The sequence below is a fragment of the Bufo bufo genome, chromosome 4 (genome assembly GCF_905171765.1).
Source record: "Bufo bufo chromosome 4, aBufBuf1.1, whole genome shotgun sequence".
NCBI lineage: Eukaryota > Metazoa > Chordata > Amphibia > Anura > Bufonidae > Bufo > Bufo bufo.
In genome coordinates, this window is record NC_053392.1 from 464,205,380 (window position 1) to 464,212,087 (window position 6,708).

Sequence of the window (6,708 nt, forward strand, 5' to 3'; positions counted from 1 at the left end):
ACGTTTCCTTGCTACTCCAGAAGAACGGGAATTCCAGGCCCAAATACAACGTTCTGATGCCAACGTTTTTTGCTAGTCAGGAAGAACGAACTGCAGCGTGTAACACCTATCAGTTGTGAGACGCTGAGTAACAGGATGGAATGCTGGCAGGGAGTGGGCCCCTGTGTTAGGTGCCAAGATTGGGCCCCATCAAGCCTGGGAATTTAGGTACGGGGCTATGGCGTGAACTGAATCTAATTACATAATGTGAGGCAGTGTGGGGGCAAATTACATAATGTGAGGCAGTGTGGGGCAAATTACATAATGTGGGGCAGTGTGGGGGGCATATTACTTAATTTTGGGCAGTGTAGGGGGCATATTACTTAATGTGGGGTAGTGGGGGGGGGGCAGTATTACTAATGAGGGCATTCTAGAAGGGAATTACTATTGGTGGGACAAGGAGGAGCACTATTACTATGGGGCACTATTATTTCTTCAGGATAGTATTTGTGGTATTGGGGCCGAGGCACATTGAGCAGCAGGATAACACTGTGGGGACTCCAGGTTGGGGGATGATGATAGAAAAGTGAGGACACTAAGATGTCTGTGTGTCACACTCTGCAGAGACGAGGAGCGGATGAAAGAAGTGTTTGGACCAAATGGAGAAGATGATGACAGAGAAGATCTACATTGGAGGAGACGTCACCTGGGAGGCCCTGGATGTGAAAGTGAGAGGTACGTGCTGCTATATATCAAGTACAGCAAAATGCAGGGGGTGGGGGGGGGGGCTTAGAGAATTGGGCCATATTCATTGGGGCTGTATATATAGTGTATTTATTTATGTGTACCATGTATATGGTGTATTTATGTGTATGTCCGTTGGATATATATGGTGTATGTGTCGTGACGCTGCGCGTCCGCCGTTGAGTAGGGAACCTGTTCTTAAAAATTTTAATCCCATCCCTGACCCCACCGTCGGTGATCTGTCTGCTTAGCCCCCCCCCCTCCACGTCAGCGGTCTGTTTACTATCCAAACCCCCCTCCGCCTCCCGTTACCTCTTGGGTCGGTCGGCAGGCTCAGTGAAGGACGTGAAGGGACGTCAGCGGCGCCGTGGCGGCAGGGAGGAGCTTAATGGACGTCCCCTACGTGACTCATCCCGAGAGGGGGTGACACCATTTTCTACCGCACCGGATGATATCAGCCTTAGCAACGCCACTGGGGATACATAGGCGTCTGTAAGTAAAAACATTCAGGGCTTCGGCCCTGGATGTTTTGTCCTAGGCCCGAATCTACTGCCTGCTGGACCCATATGACTGTACAATTAAATCCCTGCACTGCAGCGCTACCATACTGAATGATGTGCACCGGGCCCCCTGCTCAGCTGGTCCACAGATAGTGAAAATACAGGGGGGACTACTGACCAGGATGCACTGCAGGAGCTGAAAGCAGGGCCGGCCTTAGGGTTGTGCAACCAGTGTGGCAAAACAGGGTGCATTGCCCTGCATTCCTGAAGGGGGCGCCAGAGCAACTTTCCCAAAGGCAATGAAGCTATTCATTTTCACCTTGCTCCATCCCTCCTTCCCCGTCATCAGCTCTTACCTAACAACTGTGACGGCCCCTGAGTTTTCTGTGAGCTGTGAAGTCTCTTGAGAAGGAAAGCAACAACTGCTTCCTCCCACATGCTGTTTTGTTAGGAGCAGTTTGTGTGGTGCACTGTGCACCTCGTCCAGACACCCCACAGAGATGAGAAAAACAAAAGAAGACTTGAGCTGCTAAACATCCAATTATGAAAAAATACTTTATTGTTACATAATAAATGTTACATATATTGCCGTTAAAAAGGGGAGAAGGGACAGAAAAAACACCATCCCGGCATACAATAGACCACTAAACACCAATAAAATACATGTATAATCGAAAATTCATCAATCAGATGTATGCCATCTTTATAAATTCTGGGGTGAGTCCTCAGCACTAATGGCATAAAGGGGGACAGGGGTGGACCAATAGGTACAATGGTCCTCATATAAAATATAGAATATATTGTAGATGGAGTGTATACCGACCTATCCACAGTTAAACATAGCCTAGTGTCATAACAAACAGACAAACAGTTACAGGGTTGCTCACAATTTAGCCTTGCCCAAAATGCCAGAACAGTAAACACCCCCCACAAATTACCCCATTTCGGAAAGAAGACACCCCAAGGTATTTGCTGAGGGGGCATATTGAGTCCATGAAAGATTGAACTTTTTGTCACAAGTTAGCGGAAAGGGAGACTTTGTGAGAAAAAATAAAATAAAAAATTTCCGCTAACTTGTGCCCAAAAAAAAAACTTCTATGAACTCGCCATGCCCCTCACGGAATACCTTGGGGTGTCTTCTTTCCAAAATGGGGTCATATGTGGGGTATTTATACTGCCCTGGAATTTTAGGGGCCCTAAAGCGTGAGAACAAGTCTGGTATCCAAATGTCTAAAAATGCTCTCCTAAAAGGAATTTGGGCCCCTTTGCGCACCTAGGCTGCAAAAAAGTGTCACACATGTGGTATCGCCGTACTGCGGAAATGTGTTTTGGGGTGTCATTTTACATATACCTATGCTGGGTGAGATAAATATATCGGTCAAATGCCAACTTTGTATAAAAAAATGGGGAAAGTTGTCTTTTAGAGAGATATTTCTCTCACCCAGCATGGGTATATGTAGAAAGACACCCCAAAACACATTGCCCAACTTCTCCTGAGTACGGCGATACCACATGTGTGACACTTTTTTTGCAGCCTAGGTGGGCAAAGGGGCCCACATTCCAAAGAGCACCTTTAGGATTTCACAGGGCATTTTTTACACATTTTGATTTCAAACTACTTCTCACGCATTAGGGCCCCTAAAATGCCAGAGCAGTATAACTACCCTACAAGTGACCCCATTTTGGAAAGAAGACACCCCAAGGTATTCTGTGAGGAGCATGGCGAGTTCCTAGAATTTTTTATTTTTTGCCACAAGTTAGCGGAAAATTATGTTTTTTTTTTTTTTCTTACAAAGTCTCATATTCCACTAACTTGTGACAAAAAATGAAAACTTCCATAAACTCATTATGCCCATCACGAAATACCTTGGGGTGTCTTCTTTCCAAAATGGGGTCACTTGTGGTATCGCCGTACTCAGGAGAAGTTGGGCAATGTGTTTTGGGGTGTCTTTTTACATATACCCATGCTGGGTGAGGGAAATATCTCTCTAAAAGACAACTTTTCCCATTTTTTTATACAAAGTTGGCATTTGACAGAGATATTTATCTCACCCAGCATGGGCATGTGTAAAAAGACACCCCAAAACACATTGTACGGCGATACCACATGTGTGACACTTTTTTGCAGCCTAGGTGGGCAAAGGGGCCCACATTCCAAAGAGCACCTTTAGGATTTCACAGGGCATTTTTTACACATTTTGATTTCAAACTACTTCTCACGCATTAGGGCCCCTAAAATGCCAGGGCAGTATAACTACCCCACAAGTGACCCCATTTTGGAAAGAAGACACCCCAAGGTATTTCGTGATGGGCATAGTGAGTTCATGGAAGTTTTTATTTTTTGTCACAAGTTAGTAGAATATGAGACTTTGTAAGGAAAAAATAAATATAATAAAAAATCATCATTTTCCGCTAACTTGTGACAAAAAATAAAAAGTTCTAAGAACTCACTATGCCCATCAGCGAATACCTTAGGGTGTCTTCTTTCCGAAATGGGGTCATTTGTGGGTTTTTTCTATTGTCTGGGCATTGTAGAACCTCAGGAGACATGACAGGTGCTCAGAAAGTCAGAGCTGCTTCAAAAAGCGGAAATTCACATTTTTGTACCATAGTTTGTAAACGCTTTAACTTTTACCCAAACCATTTTTTTTAATCAAAGACATGTAGAACAATAAATTTTAGAGAAAAATGTATAAGAAATGTAGTTTTAAAAAAAAAAAAAAATTACAACTGAAAGTGAAAAATTTCATTTTTTTGAAAAACTTCGGTAAATTTCAATTAATAACAAAAAAAGTAAAAATGTCAGCAGCAATGAAATACCACCAAATGAAAGCTCTATATTAGTGAGAAGAAAAGGAGGTAAAATTCATTTGGGTGGTAAGTTGCATGACCGAGCAATAACGTGAAAGTAGTGTAGTGCAGAATTGTAAAAAGTGGTCTGGTCATTAAGGTGTTTAAAGGGAACCTGTCACCTGGATTTTGGGTATAGAGCTGAGGGCATGGGTTGCTCTATGGCCACTAGCACATCCGCAATACCCAGTCCCCACAGCTCTGTGTGCCTTTTATTGTGTAAAAAAACCCCGAATTGATACATATGCAAATTAACCTGAGATGAGTCAGAGCTTTGAAAATATGACTCTTCTCTGGTCACACAAGTAAAATATGACTCTTATGCTTACATATGCATAAAGGCGGGAAGTACAAAATGCTAAACTTATGAATTCGTCGGTAAATGAAATGAAAAGTGTAATTTATACCTGTTTAGGGTAACACAGTGAGACATTTTGCAACACTCATTGAGGGGTAGCATAGTCGAGGTGACAGGTTCCCTTTAAGATAGGGGGCTGAGAGTGGTTTAATCATCGCCTCTCCTTACCTTGGTGTTATCATGGTTGCTGTTGTTTGTGTGACCAGTGACAGTGACCAGTGAAAAGGGGGAACATTGGCCCGTAAGATAGAGCAGCACCAGGAAGAAAGGGAGATAGTAAGCCAGTAAGATATGGACAGACGACCAGTCAAGATAGGATGAATAATAACCCAGTATGATAGGGTAATGACCAGTAAGACAGGACCAGTGGAAATGTCAGATTATAAGACCACTGATACATACGATAATGGGCGATACAGTATTTAATAATGGGTAAGTTGTGAGAGTCACCCACCAATAAATATCATCCATAACCCCAATTGTAGTATCAAAAAACTGATTTTACTGATTCATGACCATACCCAAAAACAGGACATTGAGATAACCCATAATTCCAACAAATCTTCTTTGGTGTTCTATATCATCAATCTCAGTGACTTGAAGATAGGACAGTTAGCAAGAAAAATAGGGCGGATAGAGACCCAGTAAGGTAGGGTAATAACCAGTAAGTTATGACAGTGACCAGTAATTATATGGAAGTGAATTGTAAGATAAGGCAGTGATCTGTAAATTAGGGTGGGAAGTGACCAGTACGATGAAGGGGGCAGTGAATAGATAAACCAAAGGCACTGGAACCTTATTGGCTGCTATGAACAGCTCCACTCGACTTATGCAGAGGTTTAGATGAACCTCTTCATCCACATAAATCATCCCATACAGTTCCCTGGTCCAGTAAGTCTGACTGAGAACTTACCATGATCTAAAGATGGGGTCGCAGACTTCACTACAGACACACGGATGCTTATCTCTTGCAGACAGAGGGGATGATGCAGCAAAGCTGGGAGACATCTTCCTCCTCTTGCAGCCGGCAACCAGGAATGACAGTTTGTAACAGCAATTATCAGTCATGTTTCTGAGGGGCAGTGCTGATTGGTTGATCAGATTCTAATCCACCAATCAGCAGCTCTCTGTTCTCTACAGCCTGGGACTGGAGGAGCACACAACAGCCCGAGCCCTGAGTGCAGCACAACCCGATGTGTGCGACTGCGAGGTGGACTGCATGTTCTTGATTCAAGGACCAATTATTACCTCCATAGCAAAGTGTTGGTAGGGTTGATGCAAATTACATTTCCCATTAGTGTCCATACTTTTGCTCTTTTTCCCCTGAAATACCTCAACTTTTTTGTTTATAGCAAGGTACATATGGTTAAAGGAAAACATTTATTTTATTTCACTATGCCGTAAATAAGCATTATTATTAATCCCCACTAGATGGATTTTATCCTGTTCCTGTTATTTTTCACCTTCCTGACAGAGCCTAGTTTTAAAAATCTGTAACTTTGGGATGCTTTAATTATCCAAGCCATTAAGAGACTCTTTTTCTAAATTTTCTAAATTTTTATTTCTCTGCTTTTGTATTTAACTTTTTTTGCGATATGTTTAACCCCTTAGTGACCACCCATACGTGTTTTTACGGCGGTCACTAAGGGGCCTTAGGCTGGGCCGCCGCATTTTTACGGCGGCCCAGTCTGAGCGCTGCACGGCTCCCCCGTGCAGCGGGGAGTGCGGACCCGGCTCTCACATGAGAGCCAGGGCCCTGCTCTAACAGCCCGGACCGGCAGGAGTGCTGATCCGGGCTGTTTAACCCTTTACATGCCGGGCGCAATGGCGCCCGCAGCATGTAAAGTGGTGACAGAGGGAGCGGACTCCCTCTGTCTCCCATCAGCACCCCGAAAATGCAATCGCGGGGTGCTGATGTGTTGGGAAGCTTACCTTGCTTCCGATCAGGGCCCCGAGCCTGTCTTCAGTTATCTCCAGCAGGGCTGTGCCCTACTGGCGCAGCCTGCTGGTCAATGTTTGAATAGCATTGCTATTGAAATGCAATGCATTATAGAGATAATGCATTACATTTTAAAAGCAATCAAAATACTGTATATTATAGTCCCTTGTGGGACTATTAAGTAGTAAAAAAAATAGAAAAAAATACACATTTATTAAATAAAAAAAAGTCCATAAATAAAAAAATTTGCTTTTTTTTCCATTGAAAATACGCTTTTCAATTAAAGAATTGCGAAAAGAAAATAGCCCCCATATGTTTGGTATTGCCGCATCCGTAAC